This window comes from Myotis daubentonii, chromosome 3, assembly GCF_963259705.1.
Source record: "Myotis daubentonii chromosome 3, mMyoDau2.1, whole genome shotgun sequence".
Lineage (NCBI taxonomy): Eukaryota > Metazoa > Chordata > Mammalia > Chiroptera > Vespertilionidae > Myotis > Myotis daubentonii.
The window spans coordinates 166,250,473-166,272,242 of NC_081842.1; positions in this window are offsets into that span (position 1 = coordinate 166,250,473).

The window sequence follows — 21,770 nt, forward strand, 5'->3', positions numbered from 1 at the left end:
GAACCCTGGACAAATACAGCTCACAGAGCCTAAAAATGCAAGTTGAATCTATAAATAAAAATGAAAAAGTGATATTTGCCCAAATTATAAAGCTCATAAGAGGAAAGTTTTTGATTATCACAAATCTTTTGACTATAAAACTTATTCTAATTCTAGAATAAAAAAATATTTGTTCTTTTTAGTTAATTGTTGTAACTTTGTGCAAATATTTCCAAATTAACTTACTCTCAGATTGCTCTAAAATGGAATGCACATAATACGTACTTTACAAAGATGTTGCAAAGGTTAGATCACATAATTATTATACAAAAATTTTGTTCTCACTCCAAGAGTCTAGAAATATAAGATATCATAAATACCTTTTGTTAATCTTTCTACAGTACAATGGGTTTCAAAACTCTTCATATTTTAAGGAAGAATATTTTAAATATTATTTAACTCAGCTCATGACCTATGCCTTGACACAGATTGATTACATTTAATGATCACAACAGGACTTTGAGAAAACTATCATCATTTCACCTGTTGTAGAAGGTGTGTTGCACTGAATTTCACCATCTTCTTGGATCATTATCTAGAAAGAAACCCCATAGCTCCCAGACTCCTTGGGGCACTGCCTCCGCTGCAGAGAATTGCCTCACCCAAGGTCACAAGCCCTTCACTGTTCATATCAAATGACTTCTCAGTTTTAGAATATAAACACCCGTACCTCTCATCCCAACTCCATATAATTCTAAAGCATGGTCCTATTTTTAGAAACCACTGTCGGGTCAGCTGGATTGATATTATATCATAACTTAATTTCTCTGTCTGCCCACGCCTGCTTCCTTCCCTTTCATACTTGTTGATGCTGAAGCATTCCCTCATAAACCTCCTTTGTGCTTATTGCTGTCTTGGAGTCAGCTTCTCTACAACAGTCATGATTCAGATGAGAAAAGAGAAAGCATTTGAGAAGCTACAGAATGTTTTACATATCCTTAAAAGGCAAGCAACCTAGGCCACCATTGTAGATCAGCTGTTGAGTGTCCAGCTAGGAACTAGGCCGCCATCAGTTTGATTCCCAGTCAGAGCATGTGCCTGGCTTTCAGGTTTGGTCCCCTGTGGGAGGTGAGCAGGAAGCAGCCAGTTAATGATTTTCTCTCATCATTGATGTTTCTCTCTCTCTCTCTCTCACTCTCTCTCTCTCTCTCTCTCTCCCCCCTTCCTTCTTCTCTGAAATGAATAAAAATATATAAAAACAATAAACCAAACACCCTAGTAGTGTGTGTGTGTGTGTGTGTGTGTGTGTGTGTATGTGTTTTATTCTGTTCTTTCTGATGACAATACCTTAGGGGTTCCCAGTCACTATCATACGGTAATTAACAAATTCTGACTATATCATATATCATGTGATTCACCACTCAGGGAATTATAACTCTCTGAATTTAAACCTGTGCATGTGCTCTATAATCTTTGACACATGCACACTTCTATTCTGTGCATTGCTATTTACCAGTTTAATGCTGCATGCTATATTGCATCCCAATTTAGGTTACAATCCTTCAGAAAGCAGCAGTGTTTTTGTTCCTAGTCTCTTGGGACTTAAGACAGAGTCCATAGAGCAGGCCTGGAAGACTATCAACTACATTCAAAGCTATCCCCATGTAATACCTGTTTTGTTTTAGATATCATTTTATCTCCTTTAAAAAAAAAATGGTCACCTTTCTCTTTCTTCAGTCCTCCCTATTTCCACCCGTATAACCCTCTAGACCAGCGGTTCTCAACCTGTGGGTTGCAACCCCTTTGGCAGTCGAACGACCCTTTCACAGGGGTCGCCTAAATACATCCTGCATATCAGATATTTACATTATAATTCATAATAGTAGCAAAATTATAGTTATGAAGTAGCAACAAAAATAATTTTATGGTTGGGGGTCACCACAACATAAGGAACTGTATTAAGGGGTTGCAGCCTTAGGAAGGTTGAGAACCACTGCTCTAGACAAAAGCAGTTTGATTGACTTTTATAGTGGACCTATACCTCATTTTGTTATAAAATTTCTTCAGTCATTTGCTGCATATTCCCACCTCCACTGTCTAATATTTAGCAATACATCTTCAATGCAAGGCCAATAAATATAAATTGATGTATGTTTGAACAAGTTCTGTGGTGATAGAATATTACTCAAAAAAGATATTCAAAAGATCAGGCTAAGTTAAATGCAGTGTATAAGAATGTGTCATTAGGGGCACTAAGCCATTTGGTTCTCCTATTATAATATGATAAATGATAGAAAAATCATCCAGCCAGAGGTCCTCTTTATTCCTCATAAAAGCATTCCTAAATCGTCCTTCACCCAGAATTAATGTATATAATAAAAAATGAGGTGGCAATGAAGTTGGCAACTGTGTCTTAATGAATATGTGCTAGAAAAAAATATGCTTAATTGACAGCCCTGGAAACACAAGCACCATTGCTCCAGGAACAGATACAGCATAAAATGTTCCTGTACAAGCTTCTCCTATTGCGTCCCTCTGGACAGCCTGGCTTTGACAGATGAAAAGGCAATTAAATCTGTTTCGTTCGTGCATGGCTGAGAACAGGCATGTGCTGAGTCCCCATTAAGACAGGCATTAGGTTTGTTTTGTTTTATTTTATTTTTTAAAGCTTCTGTTATTATTATTCTTTCTCAGCAATGAAATCTCTGAACTGAGATATTGCTTTTCCTAAAGGTGTCACTCAACCAGAGAATGTTTCTCAGTCCAAGAAAATTTAAAGTACTCTTATTGATGGGATGAGGAAGAATACAGGGCAAGTGGCCTCACCCATTTAAATTGGCATAATAGTCAGCCTCAGAAATCACAACCACTCCATTTCTTCCAAAGATTTTTGTGACAAGTCATCTGGTTTAGAATCCAGACAGGCAGATGGCTGCTGGAGTTCAAGACGCATCTTCATTTCTGAAGGAGATGGAAATCAAGCCAAGGGTGCTAAATGGAAGAATTATTCTGCACACTGACCAGGAAGAGGGTTTGGGAAGTTATTATGAAGGAATCACTGAACCTATCAGTTCAGTGCACAGCACTGGAAAAGCAAAGTAAACAAGATAATAGGTGATGTTAGTAGCAAGGGAGAAAGGAATGATCAGATATTATTCTTTTATACTGCAGCTTTTTATCCTTCCTATAGAAATCTCAGAGATCTGTGGGTTTTGTGTTAAAAAAAAATATTGCCATGGCCCAGAAAGTTCACATGATGTCTACCATCAAACAACTATACCTTAAAGGTTTTGAGAGGAAAGATGTATATTTCTCTGATAGATGGGGGTTAATTAGAAAAAAAGAATAATAAAACCAGCTGGAATTAATAATTTTGTCTATGCATTTAAAAATACCCTGACACAAGGAACAGTAAAATGCACTGATACGTTTAACCATTATGACATAGTTCGACACTATATGCCCATTTTGGAGATGAGAAAACAGCTTTGAAGAGATTAATTAGTATCTTAACAAAGTCACAGAGTAATTTTTATCCGCATATTTTGAAGTTTATTTTATGAACAATGACTTGTAAATGTTATATGTCATGTGCATTTTATAGATGGAAAAATAAATATAGATATATATTGACAGAACTATGATACAGACACCAAATCACTATTTTAATTGCAATAAAAATTTACACTCTTTTGTCTTTGGAAATGTAGCTGAGATTAGAGACAAGACAAGCACCATGTGACTTCATTTATATGTCTAACAAAACAAAAAGAAAGAAAGTTTAAAGACTCTTAGGTCATGTCAAAGAGATTAAGAGTCAGTTTGAAGAGATCCTACTAGAAAAAAAATATGGGAAAATTTAAGTATAAAAAACACATATAATAACTACAATGGGCTAAAATGCATAAAATATCTTTAAATCCATGATTACATAAAGATAAAAATATGGGAAAAGAAGCTAATCTGTCACTATGGAAAAATTCTAGTAAACTTGGTTTTTATTTTGCAAACTAGTCAATAAAGTGAAATAATTGATCACTTTTCTTGTTGTTGTTCTTTTTTTTCTGTATATTCTCCACCACAGAGCAGTCTCCTAGTAGATGAGGAAACTTTCTATTTACAGACATTTTCCAGATAATAAGTTGGTGGAGAAATAACAAAATTGGAATATCACAATTTTGCAACCTAATGTACTAAAGGATCTAGGGTTTGAGCATCAATAAATCCTAACATCTGTAAAGAGAGACCTCCAGGCATCATGTACCTTATATTAGAGAAATACAAACCCTGTGAAAATCAGCTTATTGAAAAAATGTTGAACTTAAATTTTATCACATCTCCATATTCAGCTACTAAATATAGAGAGGAAAACAGAATCACCTACACTATAGGATACAACTGGCAAATTCATCTTTGGAAAATTCTATAGGAAAAATAAGGCAAGTTTTTCTGTATGTAACTTATAAGGAAAAACAAGAGAATAATTAAGGTTAAATTTAAAGATTCAAAAGGACTTAATTATAATATTATTACCCTACTTGTACTCTAATGCAAACTATATAACCACCCACTCTACCCATACCTATAGCCACACACGATATTTATATATGTGACTAAAGGCCCGTTGCATGAAGAGATTCGTGCAATAGGCCTTCCCTTCCTCTGGCTGCCGGCACCGGTTTTCCTCTGGCACCTGGGACCCAGGCCTTTTCTCCAGCCAGATCCTTCAGTCTTCACTCCACGACATTGCCCCTACGTATGCAAATTAACTGCCATCTTTGTTGGGTTAATTTGCATACTCTCCTGATTGGCTGGTGAGCATAGCCAAGGGATGGTTAATTTACCTGTTTGTCTATTATTAGGTAAGATATGCATAAGTGTGTATATGTAGTATAGGATCTATCTATCTATCTATCTACCATCATCATCTCTTTATTTAGAGATTGAGAAAGAGAAAGAGGACACAGAGAGGATACAAAGAAAAAACATAAAGAAGTGTGACAATTATGAGATAATTGAATTTGAAAAAGGGGCTATATATTGGTATTTAGAAATTATTGTTTCAGATTTTTAGGTGTGGAAATGGTGTCTTGATTATGTTTAAAGTCATTACTTGATAGATAGACTAAATAATTTATGGATTAAATAATATGATATCTAGTAGGTGGGGGAGCAGATGGGTTTTGCAATAGTTTTTATTGGGGGTTAAATTTGTCCCCCAGTGGACATGGGGCATGGCTTGGATATATTTTTGTTTGCTTGGGGCAGGGACTACTGGCATCTAGAAGCAGAGGCCAGGGATCCTACTGACCATGCTAATTGCACAGGATAGTCTTCCCTCTCCCACACACATAAAGAATTATCTCAAAAATGTTAATGTCACCAAAGTTGAGAACCACAGGTTAAAAAAAAAATTGTTTACTTTTGTGTATGCTTGAACTTTACCATAGCAAAATGTAAAAATTAAATAAAAAGGAGGTGATTTGGGGGAGTTTAATTATGTCATATAATGATAATTGAGATGTTCAAATGTAAAAAATAGGATTCCCCCTCATTAGAAATGGGCCAGTTATAAAATCAATTTAAGATGTTCTACTCATCAAACTGTAAAAAAAATATTTATATTTCTAAGATTTAAGCCTCCAAAACTTTTTTTTTTTAAGTTAGCTAGACAAGTTTGGCTGAAATAGGAGAAGTAGGGGACCCTGTGATAAGTAAATCAATAAATGAAAATCTGGAATTTAAAATGAGATATTTTAAGAAGTAATAATTCACTTAATTATGTCTTTCACTAGGACTCACTGTACAATTTCTTTAAATGAAGCTCTCTACTGCATTAATTTGAATTGATTTACACATATTCGACTAAAATGCAAATTTTCTGTAACTTGCAAGGAGTGTGAATAAAGTGTGACAAAACACTAGGTTTAAAATATGCTTAGTTATATACTTAAAATGTTTAGGAATGAAACACTTGGACATCTTCAAGAAAATTCTCAAGTTAGAAGCTGCTTTAGAAGATCCTGTAGTAATGTAAAACTTTTAAAATGCCAAATTTAGGTAATTAAATTTCTATGGTAATTAAAAGCACTAGAAAAGAGAAACAACCTAAGAACTTAGTAAGACAGGAGCAGTAAAAAGAAAAAAAAAATTCAACATTTACTTATTTGTCAGTGAGAGCAGGTGGTATGAGTCATGTCTCTCTATTCTGTTCTAATTGTCATATGGGTGAGAAAAGCATGTCCCTACCTTTTCCTTTAAAGGAAATTTGACATACTACATTTTAAAATAGAGATTTAATTAGTAGAGGGAGATCATCATGCTAACAATGACAATCAAAATATTTTTGGTGAGACTTTGTTCTGATGAGACACTAACTCAGAAAAAGTGTCCATAGCCAAGCTCTTAGAACATTGAACTCAGCAAATAAAAATTTATTTATACATCTAACAAATGTTTACTGAGCACTTATATGTGTCAAGAATAGTTTGTCTCTTCACCACTTACAGTGAAGGAGAGATAAAATAAACCATTTAAAACGACTTAACGTCAAGTGGAGATATTTTTCCTAAGAATATTAAGCTATTAAGACAAATAAGCAATAAAAGGAAATAGGAAGTGAATGAGGATGTTATTTAGGATGGGATGTTGAGGGAATGCCTATCTGAGGAATTGACATTTCAATTATGAAAGGAAATAGCCATGTAAGGAAAGAACTTTCAGGAAGATAGCAAGAGTGACATGCTCAAGTAGGAGTTTGCTTGGCATGAACTAAGAGAGTAAAGAGGCCAGTGTGGCCAGAACACTGTGAGAGGAAATGAAAAAAAAAAAATGAGTTGAGAAGTAGCCAGGAGCTTTGGATTTATTCTAAGTGTATAATGGGAGCTATTAAGTGGTTGAGAGCAGGATAGCAACATGATCTGATTTGGGTTTAAAGGGGTAATTGACTGCTGTTCAGAGGATGAACTTTATTGGGCCAGATTACAAATGCAATGTAGTAGTCCAAGAAAGATACGATCGATGGTCTTCTGAATCAGCATAATGCCTTTGGTAATATTAAAAATGGTGATTCAGGATATATTTTGAGGGTCTTTGTTAATTGATTGAGTAATATGTTTGGAAGAAAAAGAAGAATTAAAGAGGACTCTTTTTTTTTCCTTGGTCATGAGCATGCCCTATTTTTTTTTAATTAAATCTTCATTGTTCAGATTACAGGTGTTCCTCCTTTTTTCCCCCCATAGCTCTCCTCCACCCAGTTCCCACCCCACCCTCTGCCCTTACCCCTCCCACTGTCCTCATCCATAGATGTACGATTTTTGTCCAGTCTCTTCCTGCACCCTCACACCCCTTTTCCCCCAAGAATTGTCAGTCTACTCTCTTTCCATGCCCCTGGTTCTATTATATTCACCAGTTTACTCTGTTCATCAGATTTTTTATTCACTTGATTTTTAGATTCACTTGTTGATAGATATGTATTTGCTGTTCATAATTTTTATATTTACCTTTTTCTTCTTCCTCTTCTTAAAGAATACCTTTCAGCATTTCATATAATGCTGGCTTGGTGGTAATGAACTCCTTTAGTTTTTTCTTATCTGAGAAGCTCTTTATCTGACCTTCAATTCTGAATGATAGCTTTTCTGGATAAAGTATTCTTGGTTGTAGGTTCTTGCTATTCATCACTTTGAATATTTCTTGCCACTTTCTTCTGGCCTGCATAGTTTCTGTTGAGAAATCAGCTGACAGTCGTATGGGTACTCCCTTGAAGGTAACTGACTGTTTTTCTCTTGCTGCTTTTAAGATTCTCTCTTTGTCTTTTGCTCTTGTCATTTTAATTATGATGTGTCTTGGTGTGGTCCTCTTTGGATTCCTTTTGTTTGGGGTTCTCTGTGCTTCCTGGACTTGTAAGTCTATTTCTTTCACCAGGTAGGGGAAGTTTTCTGTCATTATTTCTTCAAATAGGTTTTCAATATCTTGCCCTCTCTCTTCTTCTGGTACCCCTATAATTCTGATGTTGGTACTCTTGAAGTTGTCCCAGAGGCTCCTTACACTATCTTCATATTTTTGGATTCTTTTTTCATTTTGCTTTTCCGGTTGGGTATTTTTTGTTTCTTCGTATTTCAAATCTTTGACTTGATTCTTGAGATCCTCTGTCTGCTGTTGGATCTCTGTATATTATTCTTTATTTCAGTCAGTGTATGCTTAATTTCTAGTTGGTCTTTTTTCATATCCTCCAGTGTCTCACTAAATTTATTGGTGGTTTCCAGAAAATTCTTGAAAAACCTTATAACCGTGGTTTTGAACTCTATATCGTTATTTGCTTTCCTCCATTTCTGTCATTTGTGACCTGTTTCTTTGTCTCTGAATTTTTTATGCTTCCCTGTGTTGGTAGAGTGGCTTTGTGTTCTAGGTGTCCTATAGGGCCCAGTGGCTCAGCCTCCCCAATTACCTGAGGTGGACACTCTTGGTGCACCCCTTGTGGGCTTTGTGCACAGTCTTGTTGTTGTTAAGCCTTGATTGTTGTGTGTATCACTGGGAGGAATTGACCTCCAGGCCAATTGGCTATGATAATCAGCTGTGTCTGCAGTGGGAGAACTTCTGTGCTGAAGACACCCCTCTGGGGCAAGACTTGCTTCAGTGGGGCTTTGGTGCTCACTGAATCTGCCCCCTCAATGTGCTCCTTATGGATCTGTGGAGTTGTAATCTGGATGGTCCTACTCTGACCACTGGGTACACTGGCTCTTGGATCTAAGGAGGTGCTAATTTAGCCTCTGCCTGAGGCTACCCAGCAGGAGCTACGAAGAGATCTGCAGTTTCCCCTTCCTTTTTGGGGGGTTTGGAGGTGCCCAGATGAGGCCCAGCTGTGAAGTAATGCAAGCTTCTGTGGGGCTGTGGGCCTTCTCTTGGAAGTTCTGGGTCTGTCTGGCCCAGCTGCAATTTGTTAGGTAATTTTCAGATTGCAGAGGGCCAGGGCATTCATACGCAAAAGCTTCTGCAGCAGGTTGGGTGGGGCGGGGTCTCAAGGAATCAAAAGGGCGGAGCAAGCAGCTATGGCTGATCCTCAGCCCTGCCCTAAGGGGCCCCCGCATCTCAGTGTCCCAGTAATTGCTGCAAGCACCTCTGAGGGAAAGCCGAACTCAAGTTCTGAGTTCTGCCTGCTGCCAGACAGTCCAGTTTCTCCCCGTATGAGTCCTGGGTCCCCAGAGACTTCCCAGAACTGGAGATCAGAGCAGTCAGGAGCTTGTGACTCCCTCCCGATTCAAAAAGAAAGCCGAGTCCTCAGGTGCCAGCCCCTTTCCGTGTGCATTCGAGCCTCCTTACCTCTGCACTTTACTTCACAGCTCCTCTGAGTCTCAGTGTGCTTTTCTCTTTCCTTCTAGTTGTAGAATTTCCACTCAGCCAGCCTTCCTGTAGTTCTGGATGATGTCTGTTTTGTCTTTTTGTTGTATTTTTGAAGTTGTTGTGGGAGGCAGCAATTTCTGGTGTTTACCTATGCTGCCATCTTGGTTTCTCCTAAAGAGGACTCTTAAGATTTTTGCCTAACTGAAGGAATAGTGGAATTTTTTTTGTGGAAAACTGAAGAAGGAAGGCTTTAGATAGAGGGGGGGAAAGTTCTGTTTGGGGGCAGATAAAGTGTGAAATGCCTTTTAGATATGAAGTGGAAATGTGATAAAGCAATTGGATATATGGATAAACAATTCAAGATAAAGATCCAAATCAGAGAGATATACTTACGATTCATCAGACTACGAATAGTATTTTTAATGGATTTGGATGAGTTAAGTCTATAATAAATAATAAACAAATTCTAGATAATCAGAACAGGCAGTGAAACCACACATCTTCACTGACTCTAAAAAGCTATATAATAAGTAAAAAGTAGTGGTGAGGTGGTGGTAGGAGGCATTTGAAAATAAACATATTAGAGCTGTCAATCTTCAAAGATACACAGTGACTGTCTCTTAACACGGAGGCAGAGTGATTGACTTCAGTAGAAGGGCTTAGAGCTGGGTGAGTGACAACTTAGCCTGAGCTCATTATTATCTTCTGTGAATTTAAAGGTTACTTAACAGTAGTTTTGGGAGGGTTAACTTGAAACGCCGGCAGATAGGGCAGGGGTCCAGTGGAAAACAAAGTCAGGTGGATCATAGGCAGGGGCAGACATGGCATTTAAGCCAGCCTAACCACAGGAAACAACCAAGCAGAAATTATAAAATGTTTCTGGACTCAAAGCAGGAGGCATGGAAAAACAAGGGAGGGCCTGCATTCACAAGGTGTAGGAACACATAGAAACAGAAAATTCAGCACAGGGACAGAAAACAACACATAGAAACAGGGCAAGTTCAGGTCCGTTGCTGGCAAGAACAACTGAGGCAATCAACCAGGTGATGACACAGGTAGACATAGAGCAGGCTTGTAACAAATATATACCCCTGGACTACAAGGCTTTAATGGGCAGCCCATTATTGGGCCCCCCTCCCCTTGCGGGGAGTCTGAACCCACATTTTCCACACTTTTACTTAAATCTTCTGGTCCACGGAGCTCATTCTTTGGCGTCATGAGACACGACCCCTGGAAAAACACCTCAGCTCACCCTTCTGGTTATCAGTAGGTTGGAGACTCAACTGGAAACTAGATTTTTTTTTTAATATATTTTTATTGATTTCAGAGAGGAAGGGAGGGAGAGAGAGACAGAGAGAGAGAGAGAGAGAGAGAGAGAGAGAGAGAGAGAGAGAAACATAAATGATGAGAGAGAATCATTAATCAGCTGCCTACTGCAAGCGCCCCAATGGAGATCGAGCCCACAACCCGGGAATGTGCCCTTGACCAGAATCAAACCTGGGACCTTTCAGTTCGTAGACCGACGCTCTATCCACTGAGCCAAACTGGCTAGGGCACAACTAGATTTTTTTGCTGGACTTGTGTTCGGCCTTCATATCTACTCTCCAGTTTTCTCCAACCAGCTCTGTGCCCATGAGGCAGATCTGTAAGAGCTATCTCAATGACCTCCCTCGCTCTCTCTCTACATTCCATTATATCTGACCTCTCAAGAGCATTGGCTGGAGATTAGAGGAAAGAAGAGGACTAAGTAAGCCTGTTCCCTATAAATACACAATTGAGCCAGAATCCCCCTTCCTATGACCTGGGTCACACATTCTTGTCTTTTGCCTCCATAGATACTCACTTAGTGAAGCTGAAAATCAGAAGAACTTGAGGAGATGTGAAGAACTTACCCTCAGGTACATATATGCTCCAAGGTCATTCTTCTTCATCAGTTTTTCTTACAGAATTAAGAGGATTCAGTAGCACCTCTAGTTTTGAAAAAATTTAAAAGCTGGTGGGACCTCATGACTTAGGTCAGTTCTAAAATTAATGGAGGGCAAGAATCTTTAGGTTCCCTGCTAGATTGCCATCTGAGATTTCTAGAAGCGTTTCGAGGACAGAACTCTTCATATGGCGTATGCCATATGTTGTATTTCTTGGAAACCTGACTGTAGCGTAGGTGTTAAAAGAAGTTGAGTAATCCCAGTGGGAACCATTAATTTTTTTGTTAGGAAACACACCATTCCCAAGGGGCTGCTGGTGACCTTCTCCTCACATCTCTTACCTACTTTATTAGAGAAGCTGAGATTTCCAAGGACCTGCGACCTTTTCCTGAAACTTCTAACATTTACTTTAGGAAAGGGCAGTTCTCTTCACATGCCATCTTTTGGAACACCAATATGCAGAGCAACAAAGAGAAAAGTTTGTTATTTTATCTTCTGAATAGAGAGAATGAAGAATAGGCAGGTGACTGTGGGGTGTGTAACAGGCAGGTCTATGAAGAAACCAAAATGTTTCACTCCAGAGGTTTGAGAACTTCAGTTTGAGTTCTCCCACCCAAAGGGGAAAATGTTAATAAATGTACATTATTAAAATGATATAAGATTATTGAGATGATTTAGTCATTCGGTGTAGATGGGACAAAAAAAGAAAACCAACAATCCTGAGAGGAGTAATATCTTCAGTTGTACTGAGAGGTGAGTTGTATGTCTTTGAATATCAATAGATTCATCTGAGAAGATAAAAATAGATTTACCTTTTTATTATCAGTGCAGAGACTAAAAACAAAAAAACACTAATAAAAAAGAGCTGCCTGCTTTAACCAGCCACAGCACAATAAATGCCATACAAGGGGCAGAGCCAGACAAGCTGTCTCTGCAAAATTATTGACACTGTTAGACTTGCCAGTCAGGTCCTTCATTACATTTAACCTTTAACAATATGAAAACATTTATATTCCATCCTCACTAAGTCCCCATCGCCATACTGTCTTTTCATAATATAAGCTGTCTCTTAGTTTTCTTTCATTTATCTTGGGATGTGTATATGTGCATTGCCAATGTAGATATTTCTAGTTCTCATCATTCTCCTGACCATAGAGGGATTCCCTGGGTCAAACAAAGAAGTTTCCTGTAGTCCACCAGGTACATGTCATGCCTCAGTTTCCTCAGATATTAGCTTTCAAGGAAACTTTCATTCTCAGCCACCCTCCCTCCATCATACATTTCTTTGCCCTTCCTTGTTCTCCCTCTCTCTCTCTCCCTCTGTTTCTCTTCTCCTTACCTCCCTCCCCCTAAAGAGAGACTTGGGTTGATATTCTCCGACTCTGTAAGCAGAGTGAGGCACATGCTGCATGTTACATAAATGTAAACAGATGAGCAGGTGGACAGAGCATATTGACCCATGATTTACTGAGAGAAAAAAAAAAACAATGGGTTGCTGCATAGTCTATTGCTATTGTCTACCAAAATAAATAGGTATTACTTCAGCACAGTCAATCTTTAACTAAACACCAGAGGTGTTAAAACATTACAAAGATTTCCTGAACTCTATCTATAATATTCTTGCTGTAATTTAGAAAGTATGCATGTCTATAGGTTCAACTAAATGTAGCTGCCTACCTGAGGAAAAAGAAAAGAGCATGGGGTTTTGGTGGGGAGAAGTGATGTCTCATTCATGCATGTAAGCCTAAGAAGAATGTACAGGATAGAAACCTTTGACCATTCCACCCCCCACACTAGAAAGGCTAATTAATTTAGAGTTGTGGACACATGCGCTTAGATTGGGGAAATCTTTTGGGGATCAGATGTCTCCATCTGTGGCTATAATCACAGGCCCAGTTACTTGGAAATACGGTCTGTTGAAGAAATCCTTGTGCAAGTGGTTCATTGAAGGAGTGCTTTCAAGAGAAACCTGAGTAACAGGGCAGGAGAAGCAGCTACGCAAATATGTGGTTTCAGGAGAAATGTAATCCAGACTTAATCCTACTGGGAGTTCTGGCCCCATGCATGACACTACGCTCCTGGCTGTTATGGACCCCATCTGTTAGTCATTGGCTACTTACTGGTGGCCCTTGGAAAGAAGTGGGTCATAATCTCCCAGCCATTGCCCTGTCACATAGCTGCCATTAGCCAAGGGCAAGCCTCCAGAGAAGAGTGCAGGGTTGAAACATTAGCAGCCAACACAGTAACAGCTGAGGCATGGGAGAACCAAGGTGATCTGGAGGGGGATAGTGTTAATTGCATTTGCTATAGGAACATTTTACAATTCAGTTTATCTCAACAATGATTGGGCATTTACTATTTTCAAGAAATAGTCATGGGTGATGCACAGATTAATAAATAATATATGATTTCCAACTTCAAGGTGTCCCTAATCCAACAAATGAGATAAATATGTACTCAACTATTCGACTACGATCGAGTTTTCTCTAGATTTTATTTTTCAGTGGGTCAAAGAGGTTAAGTTAACATTAACAGTAAAAATAGTGCTGGCTTATGTGGCATTTGTGTAGTTTGATCTAAGTTTGCTCTGAGAGTTGTCAAGGGCTGAGTTACAAAGAAGTCAGATTCACTTTTCCTGTCTACCCTCAATTGAAAGGGTATTTCATTAAATCCCAGGGTTTTAAAACCCATCTGATGACACGCAACTCTGTATCTCCAATTTGACCATCTTCCTTTAACTCTAGGGACAGGAATCCAAATGCTTACTGCACATCTCCTTCTTGGGTATCTAAAATGTCCTAAGTTCAGAGTAGAACCTCATTTTTGTTCCCCACAGCTACTTTTTCTGAAAATTTCCCCATCTCAGTAAATGACAACTCAAAATTTCTGGATATGTAGACTGAAAACATTAGATTCATCCTTAATTACTTTCTTTTTGTAATACTCACATCAACAAACCATGCCCATTCAACCTCTTTTATATGTAGACTCTGAGCAATTTTTTTTTTTTTTTTTTTTTTTTACCTCCACTAACTACTACCACCGTGATCTATGGGACACCAGCTATCAGTTCTTTCCTGGATTATGGCTAGAATACTAAATGGTTCTACTTATTTTCTTGAACCCACTGCTCCCTGCCCTCACACATGCATACTAGTATATAATCCTTTTCAACAAAGCAGCCAAAATGAGTGGTTCAAAACATAAGCTATATCATATCAATCCTCTGCTTTTATCATTTCACTTGAAAAAAAACACAAAATCATATATAGCCTACATGGCACTGTATAATTTTGTGCAACTAGAATATCTATTAAAACGGGCCATAAAGAATTATTTGGGAAAAGGTGTTTGGAAATTGTGTTTTAACTTGTCCCTAAGACATTCTACAAGTTGGAACTCAAAAAATGAAACAGTGCTAGAGCTAGAAATATGGACATATGACCTTGTATTCACAGTGATGAGAGTGACTATGATTTCTTTGTGGAAAAATAAGTCAGAAGATAAGAAGTTTGACCCAGAACTCAGGAGCTTCAATGTTTGATGGTCATATGAACATTGAAAGGACTGCTCAGGACATAGAGAAGTAAATGCCAGGGACCAAAAAAAGTAATCAAGAGGGTTTAGTATTATAAAAGGTATGAGTTATGGAGAAGAATGAGACCTAGTCTTTAATTTTAAAAACTATTAATTACATTCCTATATTTGTGAGCTAACTCAATAACTCAACTCCTTATTTTAGCACTGGATGTGTTTTCAGTCATTGAAGATTTTAAACATAGTTAAAGAAGTTCGACTATTATTATTCTACTAGTGGCCCGGTGCATGAAATTCGTGCACAGGAAGGTGGGGTGCCCTCAGCCCAGCCTGAACCCTCTCCAATCTTGGACCCTTTGGGGGATATAACCAGACCCTTTGGGATCTGGTTTAGACCTGATCCCAGGATGTCCAACAGGCCTGATACCAGGATGTCTGACTGCCGGGATCGGGACTAAGCCGGCAGTTGGACATGCCTCTCACTATCCTGGACCTCCGTCTCCTAACCGCTCGCCAGCGTGCCTGCCTGGTTGCCCCTAACTGCTTCAGCCTGCCAGCCTGATCACCCCCTAACAGCTCCCCTGCTGATTGACGCCTAACTACTCCCCTACCAGCCTGATCATCCCCAACTGCCCTCCCCTGCTGGAAAGATCACCCCCGAGGCTTTTATTAGTATAGATATGACCCTTCACAGAAAATTTCACTAATCCTGATTTACAATAAGGGCTTGATGATTGAATCATTGGGGCCAGGCACCAAGATTTCCTTTCTTTAAATAGTGGAGGGAATAATTATCTTGTCTTTAAGTTGCCCTAAACATCAAATGAGATAATGACTTAGAAAAGCATAAAAGCACCATATAAAGACAACTGTCTTTTTCATGTACTGAAAAGACAATAAAGTGGTAAAATAAAAAACACTATTTTTATTCTCCCCCTTCCTTCCTTTACAGCCTTTATTTAAACTTTGAAATTTAGAAAAATTTCACTCCTATTTTCATTTATTTACATTCAATATTATTTTGTATTAGTTTCAGGTTTTATATTAGTTACAGAATAGTGGTTAGGCAATCATATACTTTACAAAGTGTTCCCTGATATTTCCAGTACCTACCTGGCTTCATACCATCATTACAACACAATTGACTATATTCCCTATTTAAGTGACAATAGGTTTACAGGTTCCTTCCAATCTTTCTTTTGTGTTGCTCTCCCTTCCTGTTCTTTCTCACGTCTTCACTCATTTTCTTTATATAGTATCTCAATTGGCCCTCAAAGCTCAGTGAAGGCACTGGGACATGCTTAATCCATTTTACAGACCAGGAAACTGAGGCCAATTCCAGTTGGCTATGAAACTGAACTCCTCGCGCAGGGAGCCCTCACAGCCGGCTCTCCGCCTTTCCTAAGGGACAGCCGCAGGGCAAACAGAACAAACCTCCCCCTGAGGCTTCCAAGCCTCATTCTCCAGCACCTCTTCATCATGGATGCCCCACATTCTTTCCTCTCCCCCGCCCCACCCCATTCTTTACTGCCCCCCCTTCTGAGGAGCAGGTGGTAGGCTTGCACTCACCCTGCAGGTGTGCACCCCCATGGGGCAGGGCGAGAACTGGGGGCGGGGCGGGCACAGGCTTCTTTTTGGGCCAAGGCCGGAGCAGGCGTCCTGGCCTCTCAAGTGTGCAGGCCTAGGCGAGGCCCGGTCAGCGCCGGGAGCTTCACCAAACCGCTGCATTGGGTTATCCAGCAGTGCGGTGCTCCTCCACTGAGGTGGTGCTGTCCCCCAACCCCCGCCTCAGGGCTGCGAGTCTGCACCCCTCTGCCCGGGCGTCCTTCCACGCCTGCAGTCATCGCCTCTTGTTTCCCGCCTATTGGGGCCACTACAGAACCTTGCTCTCTGTGGGCGAGGCAGATCCCCGCACACCAGCACCCTACCCAGGCCTGAGCCCCCTCCAGTGCACCCAACCTTGGCGCCGCTCTGCGTCCCTTGGGCTGCCTGCCTCCTGGCCAGCCACTTCACTGAAGCCGTGGCGCTTGCCCTGTTGGCGCGCCTGCAGACCCCATGGCCACGACTCCTGGCGGCCGCTTTGCTGAAGGTTCCTCTACCTTCAGGCTCTCTCCTCAGACCCACAGGAGCTTGGCTCCCATAGCCCCGCCCTTCCATGGCTCCCTGCAGCCCCCATTCTACTCGGCTCTCATGCCGCCCACCTGTCAGGATGCTGCCAGGGTGCCTTGCTGCGGGTAGTGTGGTTCTGGGGCAGGGGCTGGGGTGTGGGGAGCAGCTCCAGTAAAGTTTAGTAAACCCCAGGCCCCCAGCCCCTCCTTGAGCGGAGCCCAGGGCAGGCTGGGGGCCTGGGTCCAACACTGCAACTGCGGAGGCTGCGGCGGCAGAGAGGCAAGGCTGCATCAGCCTGCCGGAGTGGGTGGGTCATGCCTTCCTGCTCGCCCCTTGCGGCCCGGACCAGCCCGGACCAGCCCGGTCTGGTCCACACTGCCACAATCAGCCCACAGGAGTGGGTGGGTTGTGCCTCGCTGCTTGGCCCCGCGGCTCCCGGATGAGTCCACGATAGGCCTGCTGGAGTGGCTTGGGGCTGCTGGGTGCTGGACTCCCCTGCGTGTTTGTGTCTCCAATCCAGCCCCCAGAGCCCCAGCACCAAGGTGGCGGGGCTTGGGGCTGCTGGGCCTGACGGGAGACAGAAACACCCAGGGCTTCCCTTAGGCTTCACTGCCAGGAGCCATCAGACTTCGCTCCCGGCTTGGAGCCTATGTGTATAAATTAACCGCCATCTTTGTTGGTGGTTAATTTGCATATCGTGCTGATTAGCCAATGGGAGGCGTAGTGAAGGTATGGTCAATTACAATGTTTGTCTATTATTAGATAGGATATGTTGTGTGGTAATTACAAGCTCAAATATTTATAATAATAACTAGAGGCCTGTTGCATGAAAAGATTTGTGCAATAGGCCTTCCCTTCCCCTGGCTGCCAGCACCGGTTTTCCTCCAGCACCCGGGACCCAGGCCTTCACTCCGGCTGGAGCCGTCTTCAGTCTTCGCTGCTCCGGCCAGAGCTGTCTTCAAGCCTTTGCTGCTCCAGCCGGAGCTGCCTTCAGTCTTCACTCCACAGCTTCGTGCCTATGTATGCAAATTAACCACCATCTTTGTTGGCAGTTAATTTGCATATTTTGCTGATTAGCCTATAGGAGGCATAGCAAAGGTACAGTCAATTACCATGTTTGTCTATTATTAGATAGGATAATAGTGACTATATACTTATTGAGGGCTTATTGCATTGGACATCCCTCAGCAGTTTCCATTTCCACCTTAAGTACCTTTTTTTTTAAAAAAAAGAAAAACTTTTAACATATCTAGAATTTTTACTTTGATGCCTATTTCCAAATAATTCTAATTATCTTAGCATTCTTACATTTTCTTTTTAGAGAGAAAAATAATCATAATATTTGGCCTAAACAACATTTGATTTCTTGACCATTGAATCACAGGTTATTATAGTTTACACTATGTAAGAAATCTTAGAAATTTTTTTATATACTTTGAAGTACAAATGAATGAGCACTGAAACTGGAGTAAGATCATTATCATAGAGTTTAGGTCATATATCTTCTACAGTTGTAATGAGGATTAAAAGGGATAATTTATTATAGTGTACTTGCTAGAGAATAAAACATTAACTAAGTGTAAATTATCCATTCATCAAATAGATATTGCAATTATGTAGATCATACTCTGATGAGCAAAGACATATCCAAGAATAAATATGACTAAGGCTCTTTCCTCAAGATGGTCTTATTCTGCTGTTGGCAGACCAGAGTTATTTTAGCATAGTTGGAATACACTAAGTGTAAAACTCAGGTGGTGGATTCTTTTTTTAAAAATATATTTCTTTATTGATTTCAGAGAGAAAGGGGAAGGAGAGAGAGATAGACACATCAATGATGAGAGCGAATCATTGATCGGCTGCCTCCTGCACACCCCCTACTGGGGATCGAGCCCACAACCCAGGCATGTGCCCTTGTCTGGAATCGAACCTGGGACCCTTCAGTCCCAGGCTGACGCTTTATCCACTGAGCCAAGCCAGCTAGGGTGCAGTGGATTCTTTAAAGACAAAGAATCCTTCATTCTTCATGTTCACTTTAACTTCTTCAGTGCTCATGGTACTTGTGGTATATAATGCATTCAATTAATGCTTTTTGAATAAATTAATAAATATCAAATAAATTATAAAGAAATAAAATTCAGTAAATGAAAACAGTTTGAAAAATGTAAAATCATATTCAAATGTAAAGAAACAACAGTGTAATGGGTTTTCAAAGAAAGGAAAAATCACCTTTTAATAAGAAGAAACAATTAAGCTCCAGAGAGAAATAGCATTTGACTGAACTTTTTAGATTGGGTAAATTTTAACAAGTAAATTATGATTTTTTTTTTTTTTTTAGGATGGAGAGTGATGAAAGCTAAGGTCCAAAAGGGTTGGAAAACACAAGCATTTTAATATTTTTCAAACATTAATAGTATATTATTGGATAACTTTAGAAAGCAAAGTTGTTTTAATATAGGTTTACACCAGAACATGGTAGGTAGTCATAATGTAAGCTAAATTCACAATTTAAAGGAAAGCTGTTTTTGAACAATTGAGTACACTATGAAATATGAAACTGTGCATTTAAACAACTAGTCATGCTGCGGTGAAAATATAATTTGATTAAAAGTTAAGACATTTTAAATTAGTCATATTGGATAATTAGAAAAATAACATTGACTAAATGTCTAAATAGAAACTCTCAACCCCACTGGAAAACCTATTAAGGAAAAGACTATAAACTATGGAGAAATGTTTGCTATTTGTCACTGTTTAAATAACTACTGCATTGACTGAAATGTTTAAAGAACTAAATATTTTTCCACAGTTGCAGCCACCCAGTGAGTTGCTAACAGTTAGACAAAGGCAACCTTAAGGAAACATATTTATCAAGACACCCCATGCAGTTCCAGTCATTAGGAGTTCAACTCCAAATGGATATTTCCCTTGGGCTGTACAATTTTGTTCCAGAAAAAACACACCCTAAGGGAGTTAAACTTCCCTTTTCTTTTTAATTGATTTGGGTTTATAGTTATTCAATCATTTTGATGTTCAATAAACTTTTATTAAACCTAGGTGTGCCTCACACAAACCCAGGCACTATGGAAGTAAACAAGATGAGTTTTCACACTATAATAATAAATACTTAAAATATAAACATTACATCTTCTCTGCTGGCAGAGAAACTCAGAGGGACTCTTTCTAATTATTTATACAGGAGATATAAAATCTTTCTTCATTTTGTCCATTTTAATTCCAGTGCCAGAAACATGCAAAGAGGCAACTAAACATAAAATTATGATCAGCATCACAATCCATTTACTTTAAAGATGAATTAGGTAGAAGATATAAACATACCATATTCAAATCTAGCAATAATCTTCCTTGCTTTCCTAAACTTTCACAAGCACCTTAAATTTAACTGACTTCTGGGTTGACCGTTCTCCATCAGATGATTCTTACTCAACCACAGTTTGGTTGCCACTCCCCTTAAACTTACTAAAAAGTATGTCCTTGATTATTTGGGGGAGTTTTCTATAGGGATAAGTAACGGGGATAGGAGGTGGGGGGGGCAGTCCCTCAGCCCGACCTACACCCTCTCGGTTTCAGGAGCCCTCAGGGGAAGTGCTACTGACAGCTTGGGCCCACTCCCCATGGTTCTCTGCTCTTTGCAGGGCCTTCCTGCTCCACACTACCAGGATGAGCAAGCAGGCCCTGCTGGGTGCTGCCTGTGGGCTGCTTGCCTGCTCGCAGTTCGCCACCACCACTGCCCAGCAGGCCCTGCTGGGTGCTGCCTGTGGCCCCGATTGCCTGCTCCCTGGTCTCCGTGGTGACCGCCCAGCAGACCCTGCTGGGTGCTGCCTGTGGCCCCGATTGCCTGCTGCCTGGCCTCCATTGTGACTGCCCAGCAGGCCCTGCTGGGTGCTGCCTGCGGGCTGATTGCCTGCTCGTGGCCCAGCAGGCCCTGCTGGGTGTTGCCTGCGGCCCTGCTTGCCTGCTGGGCTCACGTTGCCGGGGTGACGCCGTGAGCATCCTGCCCAGCCTCTATGGGAGCCACCATCTTTGTTGCTGAGTGATGCTTAATTTGCATATTACTCTTTTATTAGATAGGATGTACACCATAGACTCTGTTATCCATACAATGGGGATCATCTGAACAGTTAGAGAAAGTGTTATGAAATTTGGCCCTGAATTAGCTGAAGTGTTCAGTTTAGCCACCCAGCCCTACATTCAAGTCAGCATCAAGTCACTGTGTAGGGCTATTTGGATGATGAGCTTTCCCTAGAGAATCGTCCTTGCTGGCCAGTGTAGAGTCTGTGCAGTTACTAATACATTCTACTGTACCTGGCTCTATGTCTTAGGCCAAGGAAAGAAGATCACACACAAACCCTTAGAAATGTTGAGACAAAAACTGAAGGAAAAACCCACTTCAGTTTCTAAGCTAGACCTTGCTGGTTGATGGAATTTAAGATGGTGGGGCCTGGGAACTTAGGAAGCATGTTTATGGTCAATACTACAGGTTGGTCTCATAATGAGGCTTGGAGCACTGTTGTTAGTAGCCTTAATTAAATGATCTATGAGACAGATTTAATAGGTTTTGTTCCAGCCTCTGTTTGTCAAATTAGTCCAAGTGATCAATGGAGCATGGTAGTTATGGGAAATTCACCAGAAACCAAGATATTGGCCATTCTTTACCTTAAATGTCAGTTAGATTATCTGGCATGATTCAAGGCTCCTGGGCATACAAAACACACTCCTGTCAGGCATGACATTCCCAGGGCTTAGAGATTATCTCCCAGAAGCCAAGGTTAAGATCTTTACTATACAATATCCCACTTCACTGTGTGATTGATTCTTCTCTCTGACTGTTATGACCCAGAGCATTTAGTCATCCATGAT